Source organism: Schistocerca gregaria, chromosome 6, assembly GCF_023897955.1.
Source record: "Schistocerca gregaria isolate iqSchGreg1 chromosome 6, iqSchGreg1.2, whole genome shotgun sequence".
Classification (NCBI taxonomy): domain Eukaryota; kingdom Metazoa; phylum Arthropoda; class Insecta; order Orthoptera; family Acrididae; genus Schistocerca; species Schistocerca gregaria.
Genome location: NC_064925.1, coordinates 219345285 through 219360530, shown reverse-complemented (window position 1 = coordinate 219360530; position 15246 = coordinate 219345285).

Sequence of the window (15246 nt, the reverse complement as noted above, 5' to 3'; positions counted from 1 at the left end):
CCACTCCGGCCGGTTGTAGACTTAATATGCGCTCTTTTAACTTCGTAATTTCTCCTTTGCAATCACTACAAGGTCGCTTTTTCACCACTTCACTGTAACTTTTGTTCACTTTATCATCACATACAACTTCACTTGACACCATCTTGTTACATATAGGCAGGAGATTGGTCAAATAAGGTGGCTGTCACAGCAGTGGTTGCTGAGTGTCCGAATTTGAACGTGCACAACGACCAGGTTCAAAGGCTGGAGGATTCTGGTCCATTAGTTCGACAGCGGTGTCAGTATATGCCTTCGGTTGGCCAGTGAACTGATTGTTGTTGGTGCGTTCCTGTGAAACAGAGGTTGGACAGGTGAGGGTACCACATGGAGACACCAGTGAAGAAGAATACCAAGGCAGAGAAGGGGAAGATCATTTGCCTTTGTTTGACTGCTTAGAACCTTGGTGTCGGTGCAGACCCAGACATTGGCTGGCTAGATGTGTGCAGAAAGTCATTGTGGGAGTACTCCTTTTTGGATTCCAGCACTTCTGTTTGTGGGGAATGCAATTTCGCTGGTGCAGGTCTTTTGATGTGGTGTCCACCCCTAGCAGGTGAAGATGTGGGTGTGACCTTGGAGCTGGACAATTTCACAACAATGGCACTAAACTGGAAGTCCCAAGCCTGCGTAGCGACATCCTTCGTAGGTCGGGGTGTAGCGAAAATTGTACTGTAACTGCCAGAAGGTGGTGTACAAGGTTTGCAGCAAGCCAACATTTTCCTAGCAATGTGAGTAGGAACCTTTTCCTTCACTCATATCTCCTGGATGGCTCTGTCAGTGAGACAGATTGGACAGTCATGGGAGGACACAGCACCCTTGCAGTTGATACAGTGAGAGGAAGGAGGTGGACACTCACCCTCATGAGTGACCCTGCCACAGGTTGCGCATTTGGCTGTAATTTCACAAGATTCCTGAGTGTGGTTGTAGTTCTGACACGTTTTGCCATGCTTGAGAATCAAGACATGTGGTCTGAAAGTAATAGGTTCTTAACCAGCCTTTATTTCTGATGGAAGTACCCCATGGTAAAATGTGAGGAATAGGGTGCACATTGGCACCAATTCTTTATCACAAATGTTGATGGTGTTGAGGCAGCTGACTTCAAATAACAGCCACAGTCTCCAACCATGTCATCATATGACAAAATTGTAATTCTTTATCAACCCTTTTCATGATGTGGTGAACTGCAATCACTCCCTGGTCAGTGAGATAAGCTGTTATTTCAGCCTCAGTCAAGCCATAAACTAGCTGAGTGCAATGACACCATGGGAGGAATTCAGAGTGTGGTGGGCCTCTAATTTAACTGGATAGCTGTGGAGAAGTGTTGTGTTAAGCAGTTCCTGTGCTTGAAAAGCAAAACCCATCTCCAAAAGCAAGGTCCCATTATTCAACCAAGAGCATGACTTCACAGGACCAGCAATGATATCTACACCCTTTTGAATAATAAATGGATTAACTGTCATGAAAGTGTGACCATCTTCTATGCATAACACCATGAGGTAGCAGGGTGCAGCTGCTAGTTGTGTGTGTGTGTGTGTGTGTGTGTGTGTGTGTGTGTGTGTGTGTGTGTGTGAGAGAGAGAGAGAGAGAGAGAGAGAGAGAGAGAGAGAGAGAGAGAGAGAGAGAGAGAGAGCATTTGGTGCTTATGGTCGCTCTACAGTGAGGTTATCAGCTTTCTTACACACATTAAAAGAAACAGTTGTGGTAAACAAATTATTAAAATGTAATCATACATGCAAGACAACGGGAAAGAATAAAAGCTGATACACAAGAGACTAAAACACAAGTAAAACAACAAAGGAGGTAAAAGGAAGGCACAGCAAAATGTCACTGATTGACTACTTACATAAAATATGGGTGAGCCAGTATATAAAACGATGCTCCTAAAATCTTGGTAAAAAAAGGACAATTCACAACAAAACTTGAAAACTCAACCACATTTGGTTGATCATTACCTAAAATAGATTGCAGATTAGTTGGCAAATCAGCCATGGCCTGCTGGTTGAAAAAATGAAACACAGTCCTATAAAATGTGGTGCATAGAGATCCGTATACCACACGTGCCCCACATTGGAGGGTCCTGTCGCCAAGCAAGAATCCATGCTTCATAGGGCTGTGGCCTACACAGAGACGGGTGAGGAGGACCACTTTCTGTCAACATGGCTGGAAGGTGGTACACCACAGCTAAGTTGTGGGTTTTACTAGACGGAGCTCATCCTCCCAATAACGCAAGACTCTTGAGCTCAACAGCAAGGTCATAGCATGCAGGGGTATGGCACACTGAAGTACATCAGGATCAAGACATGCCTCCTTGGCTGTTATGTCCACCCTTTTGTTCCCCACAGTAAGACACCTCTGTCCACAGCCAGTGTAGTTAGAGGGGGCATCCAGGATAGCTTGGAAAGGTCCATCTGCTGGGTACAAATGTTTCAATGAGTGAATGGCTCTCAGAGAATCTGAACAGACAAGAAATTTAGCACTGGAAGAATGTTTCATCTGCTCCCCCACAAGATAGAATAGAATTCTCCATCAAAGTCATTAAAGGCTTGAGGCAGTCTGACTGAGAACACGATACAGGAAAACAGCAGAGCAACCAACAGAATCCCCGTTCTGACCCATCCATAAAAAAACAGCTACATAGTTGCAGTGCTCTGCTAAAATGTCAGAAAATATCACACTAAAAAGCAGGATGCAGGAGCAATCTCACCTGTACTGCATCAAATCTAAAATCACTCTGTCCCTCTCCAGTAACCAGAGCAGCAGACAGTTAAAACCTGAATTTGGGACTGTACTTGCTCCACCCCAAATGACTCCAGCACACGCTGCACACTGATCCCAAATGGCACTGTGGCCTGTGGTTGATCGGAGTAAATGCGTTCCAGAGGCAGACGAGCAACAGTAAGGTGTATGGGTGAAGTTGGAGTTGCAAGGAACTTACATGCCTGATGCACCATGAAGAACTGCTGCCGGATGGTAAGTGGCGGTTCCCCGGCCTCAGCACAGAACCAGCCGAATTCCCCATGGTGGACAGCATCAATGAACTTCAAATAATAAGGCCTCACTGAACGATACACCGTGCACCAATAGTCCAGCCATGGACGCATGAAAGCCCTGTAAAACTGGAGGAGATGTGCCCTGTGCACTCCCCAAGACCTGTGGCTAAGGCACTTTAGGGCAGTCAGTGCCTTGAGGGTTCTGGTTTTGTGGTCTCTCAGGTGTAGAAACCACGACAATTTGGAGTCAAAAATGACACCCAGAAATCTCACTGAGTCTCTAAAATTGAGGATGGTGTCCCTCATGTGCAAGGCAGATAAATGAAAAACACCATTAAAATGAACTCTCTCTCTCTCTCTCTCTCTCTCTCTCTCTCTCTCATATCTGCAGAAAACTGAAAATCCTTCTTTGCAGACCACTCCTCTTAACCTCTGCACTGTAATTTGCAACTGACGGAACAGAAAACAGCAATGTCAACCACAAATGAAGAGCATTGTACACAACTCCTTGCAGTAGACATGATACTGTTTATGGTTACGGCAAAGGGGGTAACACTTAAAACACTGCCCTGAGAGACGCCATTCGCCTGCTGAAAATGGTCTGACAGCAAGTCACCAATCTGTGTGCTAAAAAACCACTGAGACAGGAGAGACCATATGACGATGGGAAGGTGGCCACAAAAGCCCCACTGATGCAGTTGTGCAAAAACAGAAAATAATGTCTCCAGGTAGTATCATACACTTTACTGATATTGAAGAATATACAAATACAGTGATGGTGACATAGGAAAGACTATTGAATAGCTGCCTTGAGCAGGGTCAGGTTGTCTCCAGTGGACCAACATGTCCAGAATCCACACTAGAACGACTAAGGAGTTGCCTGGTCTAACAGCTAGACCACATGGCGGTTAACTATTCGCTCCAGAATCTTTCCTATGCAGTTTATTAAGGTGATACTCCTGTAACTACAGGAGATGTACGGTCCTTTCTTGGTTTTAGGAGAGGTATGAGAATTGCCTCCTCCACGAGTTGAGGAAATTGCCTGTCTGCCATATAAGATTAAAACATTAGAGGATGAAGTCGTTTGATGCCGCTGGCAAATGTTGAAACATGCAGTACCAGATTTGGTCAGGACCCAGTTCAGTGTCACGAGACTTAAGACAGTGCTGTTCTGAGCTCCCCCATGGAGAAAGGAAAGTTGTAGGCCTCAGAACTGTTGGATATGAAGTCCAACTTGCCCCTCTTTACAGTTGCATGGTAGCAACGAAATGCCAGATTCTGGCTTGTATTGGCTGTAGTCTGTGCAAAATGAGCAGCTAGCATCTGAGCGATGTTTCTGGGTGTTGGGAGACACACCCGGTTCAGCACTGCTGCTATTGGTAAATAACTGTGTTTACGGGAAATCCTTTGGATGGCTTCTCATACTTTCATAAAATAAGTGGGCCTCCAAAGATGACTTAAAGACTGTGGTGTGGATAGGTCAGCAGAATGAAGGATTTCACACAGAACGTGCTCCACCCATTCCTGGACGTTGGCATGGTATTCAAACCCAGGCAACTGGTTAAACAGTGCCCAGTTAGCTTTGCTCATCAGCCATTTTGGTGGTGTCTGTCCCTGTAATTCTCCATCCAGTAGGTGGATCAAAATGGTTCAAATGGTTCTGAGCACTATGGGACTTAACATCTGAGGTCATCAGTCCCCTAGAACTTAGAACTACTTAAACCTAACTAACCTAAGGACATCACACACATCCATGCCCGAAGCAGGATTCGAACCTCCAACTGTAGCAGTCGCGCGGTTCCGGACTGAAGCACCTAGAACCGCTCGGCCACCGCGGCCGGCGTAGGTGGATCCACAGTGTGTAGTGGTCAAAGGAATAAAGGTCATCAGCTGCTTCCCACTGCACTGAGTGTGGAAGTGCTGGAGAGCAGAAAGAGAGGTCGATGGCGGTGGATGACCCAGTGGCAGCTGAGAACTTTGTGTGACTGCTTTTGTTAAGTATGCACAGCTCATGAATCATCATGAGGTTCTTCAACATTCTAATCCTGAAGTAAGTATAGCATGAGCCCCATAATACATTATGGGCATTGAAATCACCAAACAGGAGAAATGGGCAGGGGAGTTGTTCAATATGGTTGTGAGGGCCTCAGAGTCTATTGCATCCTGTGGAGGTAAGTACAGGGAGCAGACAGTGATCATCAGAATCACATGAACTGCAACAGCTACTGCTTGTAGGTCAGGGGGGTGAGTAGAGGAGTGGTGTGTGTTATTTACAAACACAGCAACACCTCCCTTAGCTCGTTCCCCAGTCAGGTCTCCCTTACAGTGGCAGGTATAGCCCCACAGTACAGGGGCCATCAGTAGCTTTGAAATATGTTTCCAGTAAACACAAGCACAAGGGTTGGGCCTGGGAGCAATTTATAATGGTGGTTGTATTCTCATCCTTTGCAGGAAAGACCACAATAGTGGCAGAGGCAGCGCTGGATTTTTTATGGGACTCTGCCTTTGGAGGCACCATGAGCTCTGCAATGGTGGTAATTGTCACTTTCTCTTATGTTCTTGGAGGGGCTATGAGCTCGAAAACACCAGCAGCTTGACAGGTACACTGACAAATGCAGGTACTGGTGCTGACACTACAAACGTTTGTTTGTGTAGAAGTGTTGGCTGTCGAAATACGCTGTTTAAGGATAGAAGCAGAAGATGGAGTGAATGTGGGAGGCTGCATGGCCTTATAAATCTTCTTGGCCTTTCTATATGGAATGAGTTTTGAAGTCTTAATCTCCTGTATCTTCTGCTCTCCAAAGAAGACACTGCAATCCCTACTCCAGGCAGATTGATCCCCAGAGCAATTTACACACTTTGGAGGGGAGGAGCAGCCAATGACATCATGGGCGGCCTTGCCGCATTTGCCACAAGCAGCTTCACCCTTACACATCCTAAGGTGGTGTGCCCAAAGTGCTGCATTTAAAACAGCGCATTGTGTTAGGGACATATGGCCATATGCTTAAACGAAAAAAACCTGCGTTGATATGCTCTGAGAGTTTCATGCTGTAGAAGGTAAGGATGAAGGAGTCCGATTTTATGAGATACACATCATCTTTTCAATATATTTTGCATATCAACAATGCCCTCCTGAGTCCACTCATCCTTCAATTCCCCCTTGGAATGTCAACAGGATCTCGACAGGTCACAACACTTTTGCTAGAGTTCAAGGTGTTTTGGCACTCCACGTCGATGGTATATTCTCCAAAGCATTTAGCTTTTCGGAGGTTTGTTGCTTATTGGGAACTAGCAGTTTCAACCAACAGCGTGCCTCTACACAGTCTATTAATGGATTTCAGTGAACCTGTGTTGCCCTCCAAAGCTTTCCGAATACAAAAGACAAAACGCCGTCAAAGCTGCCTTGTTTCCGTTTCAAAATTAAAAACACATCGTGACTGCAGCACGTGTTCTGTTACTATCCATGGACAAATTCTATATAATCCCTGAATGGACAAATTCTGTATAACCCCTGAGTTTAGAGGACTGGCTACACAAGCCCTCCGATTTGAATGGTGTTAGTACCTATTGGCGGCCCACCCATCCTGCTGGGAGATGGAACAGGAAACTTCGAAGCATCCATTTCAATCCCACAAGAAACTAGGGAAATAATAGTTACTTAGACAGAGTCCTGTATGCCTAGGTAAGCCTTATGCAACTGAGGCGTGGCAGGTTTCCCATTAATGACTGTTCCACCTCAACAGCCACGCATCTCATCAGCACGCAGCACACCTTGGGACTGAGGTTATATAATTTCATCCTCATGATCTGGGCGGTCAAGCCAAGATCCCTGTTCCCTGCCCTGAGACACACAACATTCCACCGTTGTGCTGCACGGTGGTTGATGAAGCATGTCCAGAGCTTACAGTGACAAGGGACTCGGGTACCTAACCAGTCCTTAACTCAGGAACCCCGGGGTCGCCAAGCCCATACCCAGCAAACAAACGCTGAACCCCTGAGGGCCCATAAGATGCATCAATTCTTTCACCTCAACCCATTTACATTTTTGAGATGAGGATCTCATTGCAGAGAAATCCCCCATGACTGTCAGTATCTCTGATGACACACTCCTTCCTGCTGGGGGCCCCCCCTCTGGGCAGGTTCACCCACCGTATGTGATATCCACACCTTATGTCACACCTCCCATACTCCAGACAGAGGGCCGATCACCATAGAGGAAGGTACCAGCTCAGGCAACCACCCCTTCCTGGCCCTGGCCTTTACCAGGGGCTGGGAATTGTTACATGTCACCTTTTAGGCATCAAATGCATGAGCCAGCCTTTAGGAATTCACAGGGAGGAAGAAGAAGAAAAGGAAAAAGAGAGACCTCAAATGCCAAAGCAGAGGAAGGATGAGAAAAGAAAGGACAGGGAAAGAAAGACAGGTGGACAGGAAGAATCCATATAAAGTTTGACCAAGAACTTCGTTTCCCTGAAGAATGCATGTGACTCAGTCACCAAGAGAGAAGGAGAGGAAAAGAACAGCAGGAGGATAGACATGCATTATGAAAAGGGAAGTAGCGCGGCAAAGGCTGGGGGCCCATCATAGACAAGCACATACTCACCGAAGAGTGGTGAGCCCTCTGTGGGGACAATAATTGTTACAAAATCCTGCAATCTATGTTCTTAAAGAAGTCTGATTATCATCATTATTATGTGAATCATTACTTTGCACTGAGAGTTAATAGTAACATGGTTTTGTAACACCACTTACCAACAATGACATCTGTACCTGAGGCTACAATATGCTTGGCTTAAGGAAAAGGTATTTTACAGAACATCTTACATAACAAGAGGAGAAAAAAGGAATTCACACTTTCTTTTCAGTCTTTGATTAAATGTTTTGTCTCTGCTCTTGTCGGCAACATGATGCAACCTCCCTCTGGCAACATTTTACCTTCTTATTTACATTTAAAAAATTAACAAAGAAAAGCGGGAGTAGCACTACAATATTGAGAGGCCAATATTAAATTTCCCAGACTCCTGAACAGGGATTGACAAGAGATTTTCAAACTTACACCACATATTGGTTAAAGTGTCCACTGGTTATCTCAGAATATGCTCATATTGCTGTATATCATATGTGAATAAAAATAAGCAAAATAGACTAATTTTCATGCTGGACTACCACTTACTGCTGATACTGTTCAAATGGCAAATGTAGCAGCGCTCAGTTTTTGAACAAAATCCTGAACATAGTCTTTTTATGTCAGCTTACTATCTATTTGAACATCCAGGATTCTGAACTGTTCACACTCATTAATCATATGCCTATTCTGTGTTTTAGTTGAATTGTATGTTAGAAACCATTAAGGCTGAATATTACTGTAATTTAGTATCAATTTATTTCCAACAAGCCATGAACTTATGTCTTGAACATCACTATCTGATGCAATGCCTTTGTTGCACTCGTCGTCCTCTGCTATGAAGCTAGTGAATCACTATTTTAAAATCACCTTTCATATTATAAGGCATATCATTTAGCTTATTAACAGTAGCGGTCCCAGCGTGACTCTGGCTGCAACCTCACAGACATCTTCATTACTGTACCGAATGACCTTTTGCTGTGTCTACTTAAGGTATTTAAAGTGTGATAGGAGCCAACTCGAGCTACTCCTCTTATCCCACAATGGTCCAACTTCTGCAGTAATATTCTATGATCAACAAATCAAATGCTGCAGCTAAATCAAAGAAGATGGCTGGTATTCCCACTGTTTTGATTAATCTATCCAGTGCCTTGCAGAGTAAGGAAAATACAGCATTTCCAGTTGTTAAACTTTTTTTAAAAGCAATCTGTACATTTGACAGAAAATTATGTGAACCAAAATGATCAATTACTTTTATATTTACAGCATTTTCAATAGCTTTCGCAAACACTGATGGAATAGAACATATCTTTCTTCTTTTTTTACACTGAAACGCCAAAGAAACTGGTATAGCCAAGCATATTAAAATACAGAGATATTTAAATAGGCAGGATACAGTTCTATGGTCAGCCATGCCTATATATAACAACAAGTGTCTGGTGCAGTTGTTAGATCGGTTACTGTTGTTACAATGGCAAGTTATCAAGACTGAAGTGAGTTGGAATGTGGTGTTAGACGGCACACAAGTGATGGGACACAGCATCACTGAGATGGTGATGAAGTGGGGATTTTCCCATACAACAATTTTGCAAGTGTACCATGAATATCAGGAAGCCAGTAAAACATCAAATCTCTGACATCACTGCAACTGGAAAAAGATCCTGCAAGAACGGGACCAACGAAGCACAAAGAGAATTGTTCAACACGACAGAAGCTTTCCTCACCAGGACTTCAACACCAACATTGGACTATCGATTACTGGAAACATGGTGCCTTATCAGACAAGTCTCATTTCAAATTGCATCGAACAGATGGACGCGTAAGTGTATGGAAACAAGCGCATGAATACATGGACCCTACATGTCAGCAGGGGACTGTTCAAGGTGGTGGAGGTTCTCTAATGAAGTGGGGTGTGTACAGTTGGAGTGATATGGGACCTCTGATAAGTCTAAATATGACTGTGACTGATGAATCGTACATAAGCATACTGTCTGATCACCTGCATCCATTCATGTCCGTTGTGCATTCCAACAGACTTGCGCAATTCCAGCAGGACAATGTGACAACCCACACATCCAAAATTACTACAGAGTGGCTCCCAGAACACTCTTCCGAGTTTAAACACTTCCGTTGGCCACCAAACTTCCCAGGCATGAACATTATTGACCATATCTGGGATGCCTTGCAACATGCTGTTCAGAAGAGATCTACAACCCCTTGTACTCTTATGGATTTATGGACAGCCCTGCAGGATTCATGGTTTCAGTTCTCTCCGGCACTACTTCAGACATTAGTTGAGACATGCCACATCATGTTGTGGCACTTTTGCATGTTTGCGGGGGCCGGCCGCAGTGGTCTCGTGGTTAAGGAGCTCAGTCCGGAACCGCGTGACTGCTACGGTTGCAGGTTCGAATCCTGCCTCGGGCGTGGATGTGTGTGATGTCCTTAGGTTAGTTAGGTTTAAGTAGTTCTAAGTTCTAGGGGACTGATGACCACAGATGTTAAGTCCCATAGTGCTCAGAGCCATTTGAACCATGACCTACATGGTATTGGACAGGTGTACCAGTTTCCTTGGCTCTTCAGTATATGAAGTGGTTTCAATATTGAATACTTAAATCATTCATGAACTGACCATTCGTAAAGGAAAAATTACAAATGAGTCTAAATACTGGGTAAATATGCAGCACATTGCTTTAATATTCTGCTAAATGCCCCATCGTATCCATCAGTCCTTAGTATTTAGAGGTTTAATTACTGTCTCAACCTCCCACTTGTCAGTATCACAGAGATGTATTTCAGATAGCAGTCTTGGAAAACTGTTTTCACAGCTTACTGACATCATTGAATTTATAATGAATATTTATTTGAAAGAACAATCTCGAGATGATAACTACCATTATCTATTCATTTAGTTTGGTGGAAAGTCGTATCTTTTTGACAAAATTGACGTGAGGGCCATGGCATCAATGGTCCTTATTGAGTGAGAGATGACCATATCTAACAACCTGTAATGACATCTATCAGCTGGTTATGACTAAACTTTCCCTGTTTCACACATTTTGTTGTTGTTTTCAGTCCTGAGACTGGTTTGATGCAGCTCTCCATGCTACTCTATCCTGTGCAAGCTTCTTCATCTCCCAGTACCTACTGCAACCTACATCCTTCTGAATCTGCTTAGTGTATTCATCTCTTGGTCTCCCTCTACGATTTTTACCCTCCACGCTGCCCTCCAATGCTACATTTGTGATCCCTTGATGCCTCAAAACATGTCCTACCAACCGATCCCTTCTTCTAGTCAAGTTGTGCCACAAATTTCTCTTCTCCCCAATCCTATTCAATACCTCCTCATTAGTTATGTGATCTATCCACCTTATCTTCAGCATTCTTCTGTAGCACCACATTTCGAAAGCTTCTATTCTCTTCTTGTCCAAACTAGTTATTGTCCATGTTTCACTCCCATACATGGCTACACTCCAAACAAATACTTTCAGAAATGACTTCATGAAACATAAATCTATATTCGATGTTAACAAATTTCTCTTCTTCAGAAACCCTTTCCTTGCCATTGCCAGTCTGCATTTTATATCCTCACTACTTCGACCACCATCAGTTATTTTACTTCCTAAACAGCAAAACTCCTTTACTACTTTAAGTGTCTCATTTCCTAATCTAATTCCCTCAGCATCACCCGATTTAATTTGACTACATTCCATTATCGCCGTTTTGCTTTTGTTGATGTTCATCTTATATCCTCCTTTCAAGACACTGTCCATTCCGTTCAACTGCTCTTCCAAGTCCTTTGCCGTCTCTGCCAGAATTACAATGTCATCGGCGAACCTCAAAGTTTTTACTTCTTCTCCATTAATTTTAATACCTACTCCAAATTTTTCTTTTGTTTCCTTTACTGCTTGCTCAATATACAGATTGAATAACATCGAGGAGAGGCTACAACCCTGTCTCACCCCTTTCCCAACCACTGCTTCCCTTTCATGCCCCTCGACTCTTATGACTGCCATTTGGTTTCTGTACAAATTGTAAATAGCCTTTCCCTCCCTGTATTTTACCCCTGCCACCTTCAGAATTTGAAAGAGAGTATTCCAGTCAACACTGTCAAAAGCTTTCTCTAAGTCTACAAATGCTAGAAACGTATGTTTGCCTTTTCTTAATCTTTCTTCTAAGATAAGTCGTAAGGTCAGTATTGCCTCACATGTTCCAACATTTCTACGGAATCCAAACTGATCTTCCCCGAGGTCCGCATCTACCAGTTTTGCCATTCGTCTGTAAAGAATTCGCGTTAGTATTTTGCAGCTGTGACTTATGAAACTGATAGTTCAGTAATTTTCACATCTGTCAACGCCTGCTTTCTTTGGGATTGGAATTATTATATTCTTCTTGAAGTCTGAGGGTATTTCGCCAGTCCCATACATCTTGCTCACCAGCTGGTAGAGTTTTGTCATGACTGGCTCTCCTAAGGCCGTCAGTAGTCATAATGGAATGTTGTCTACTCCGGGGGCCTTGTTTCGACTCAGGTGTTTCAGTGCTCTGTCAAACTCTTCACGCAGTATCGTATCTCCCATTTCGTCTTCATCTACATCCTCTCTCATTTCCATAACATTGTCCTCAAGTACATCGCCCTTGTATAAACCTTCTATATACTCCTTCCACCTTTCTGCCTTCCCTTCTTTGCTTAGAACTGGGTTGCCATCTGAGCTCTTGATATTCATACACGTGGTTCTCTTTTCTCCAAATGTCTCTTTTAATTTTCCTGTAGACAGTATCTATCTTACCCCTAGTGAGATAAGCTTCTACATCCTTACATTTGTCCTCTAGCCATCCCTGCTTAGCCATTTTGCACTTCCTGTCGATATCATTTTTGAGACGTTTGTATTCCTTTTTGCCTGCTTCATTTACTGCATTTTTATATTTTCTCCTTTCATCAATTAAATTCAATATTTCTTCTGTTACCCAAGGATTTCTAGCAGCCCTCGTCTTTTTACCTACTTTATCCTCTGCTGCCTTCAGGAATTCATCCCTCAAAGCTACCCATTCTTCTTCTACTGTATTTCTTTCCCCCGTTTCTGTCAATTGTTCCCTTATGCCCTCCTTGAAACTCTGTACAACCTCTGGTTCTTTCAGCTTATCCAGATCCCATGTCCTTAAATTCCCACCTTTTTGCAGTTTCTTCAGTTTTAACCTACAGGTCATAACCAATAGATTGTGGTCAGAGTCCACATCTGCCCCTGGAAATGTCCTACAATTTAAAACCTGATTCCTAAATCTGTGCCTTACCATTATATAATCTATCTGATACCTTTTAGTATCTCCAGGATTCTTAGATGTACACAACTTTCTTTTATGATTCTTGAACCAAGTGTTAGCTATGATTAAGTTATGCTCTGTGCAAAATTCTACCAGACAGCTTCCTCTTTCATTTCTTAGCCCCAATCCATAATCACCTACTATGTTTCCTTCTCTCCCTTTTCCTACTGACGAATTCCAGTTACCCATGACTATTAAATTTTCGTCTCCCTTCACTACCTGAATAATTTCTTTTATCTCATCATACATTTCATCAATTTCTTTATCATCTTCAAAGCTAGTTAGCATATAAACTTGTACTACTGTAGTAGGCGTGGGCTTCGTGTCTATCTTGACCACAATAATGCGTTCACTATGCTGTTTGTAGTAGCTTATCTGCATTCCTATTTTTTTATTCATTATTAAACCTACTCCTGCATTACCCCTATTTGATTTTGTATTTATAACTCTGTATTCACCTGACCAAAAGTCTTGTTCCTCCTGCCACCGAACTTCACTAATTCCCACTATATCTAACTTTAAACTATCCATTTCCCTTTTTAAATTTTCTAACCTACCTGCCCGATTAAGGGATCTGACATTCCACGCTCCGATCCGTAGAACGCCAGTTTTCTTTCTCCTGATAACGACGTCCTCCTGAGTAGTCCACACCCGGAGATCCAAATGGGGGACTATTTTAACTCCGGAATATTTTACCCAAGAGGACGCCATCACCATTTAATCATACAGTAAAGCTGCATGTCCTCGGGAAAAATTACAGCTGTAGTTTCCCCTTGCTTTCAGCCATTCGCAGTACCAGCACAGCAAGGCAGTTTTGGTTAATGTTGCAAGGCCAGAACAGTCAATCATCCAGACTGTTGCCCCTGCAACTACTGAAAAGGCTGCTGCCTCTCTTCAGGAACCACATGTTTGTCTGGCCTCTCGAAAGATACCCCTCCGTTGTGGTTGCACCTACGGTACGGCCATCTGTATCGCTGAGGCACGCAAGGCTCCCCACCAACGGCAAGGTCCATGGTTCATGGGGGGGGGGGTTAACACATAATAATATGGGAACTGTTTACAGTACGAGTACCAAACTTGCTAGCATTAATGTCTAGAATATTGGGTGCATGATTTCCATATATCACAGTGCCACCCTCCGGTTACAACTATGGCCACCAGGTGCCGGGATCAGTAATCATGATTCGGTCACACACCTGACCAGTCACAGTGCACTTGTTAACGTGTCAACGTAAGTGTGGACAAAAGGAGCAGGGCATTACTGCTGAAGCTCTATTACCAAAACAACAGTAATGCTCCAACTGCACTTTAAGAGTATCATCGGCTGGAAGGATTATGGAAGAGTCCTCTTTCTCCACCTGCTGAGTGGAGCATGATGAAGCAGTTCGAATCAACTGAAGAACTGGGTGTCACTCCGGGAAGGCGCCACAACCAGTTGCACCACAGATAGTTGATGAAATCACTTTTGCTACAGCAGACAACACTGCACGCAATTCCCGATTGTTAGGCGGAGAACGTGCAGTGTCACGACAGATGAAAACCCTGTGGTCCACTGTACGGAAGCTGTTTCGAACCATTCTCAAATGGTATCCATAAAATGTCCATATCATACAATAGCTTGCACCACAGGATGCACAATGATGTGTTGACTTCGCTCTCCACTTTCCCACAAGGAAAGAAGTTGACGAATGCTGACCCTGGACCATCCTATGGACAGATGAAGCTCATTTTTCTCTGATGGGTGAGGTGAGCAAACAATTGCCGAGTGTGAGGTCTTCAACTCCAGTCACTGTGCATGGAGTTCCACTGTTTGGTGAATGTGTCGCCATATGGTGTGGCTTCATGGCTACATTCATCACTGGCCCACTCTTTTTGAATAGGACAGCACTCAAGGACCAAAAAAGTGCAATGTGACTGGCCAACATTAACTGCAATATGCTTCGCCATCATGTCATATCTGCCCTACAGGAGACTCAACAGTTTTCATGAAAGGTGGAAGTGAAACATGAACGATAAACAGTTTAGGCAAAAACAGAATAGAAGTTTTCGAAATATGGTGCTACAGAACACTGCTGAATATTAGATGGGTCAATCACGTAACTAATGAGGAAGTACTGAACAGAACTGGGGAGAAAAATTTGTGGCACAACTTAACCAAAAGAAAGGATTGGTTGATCGGAAACATTCTGAGGCATCTAGGATTGGGGGAGGGGGGGATAAAAACCATATGGAGATACCAAGAGATGAATACAGTATGCACATTCAGGAGGAGGTGGG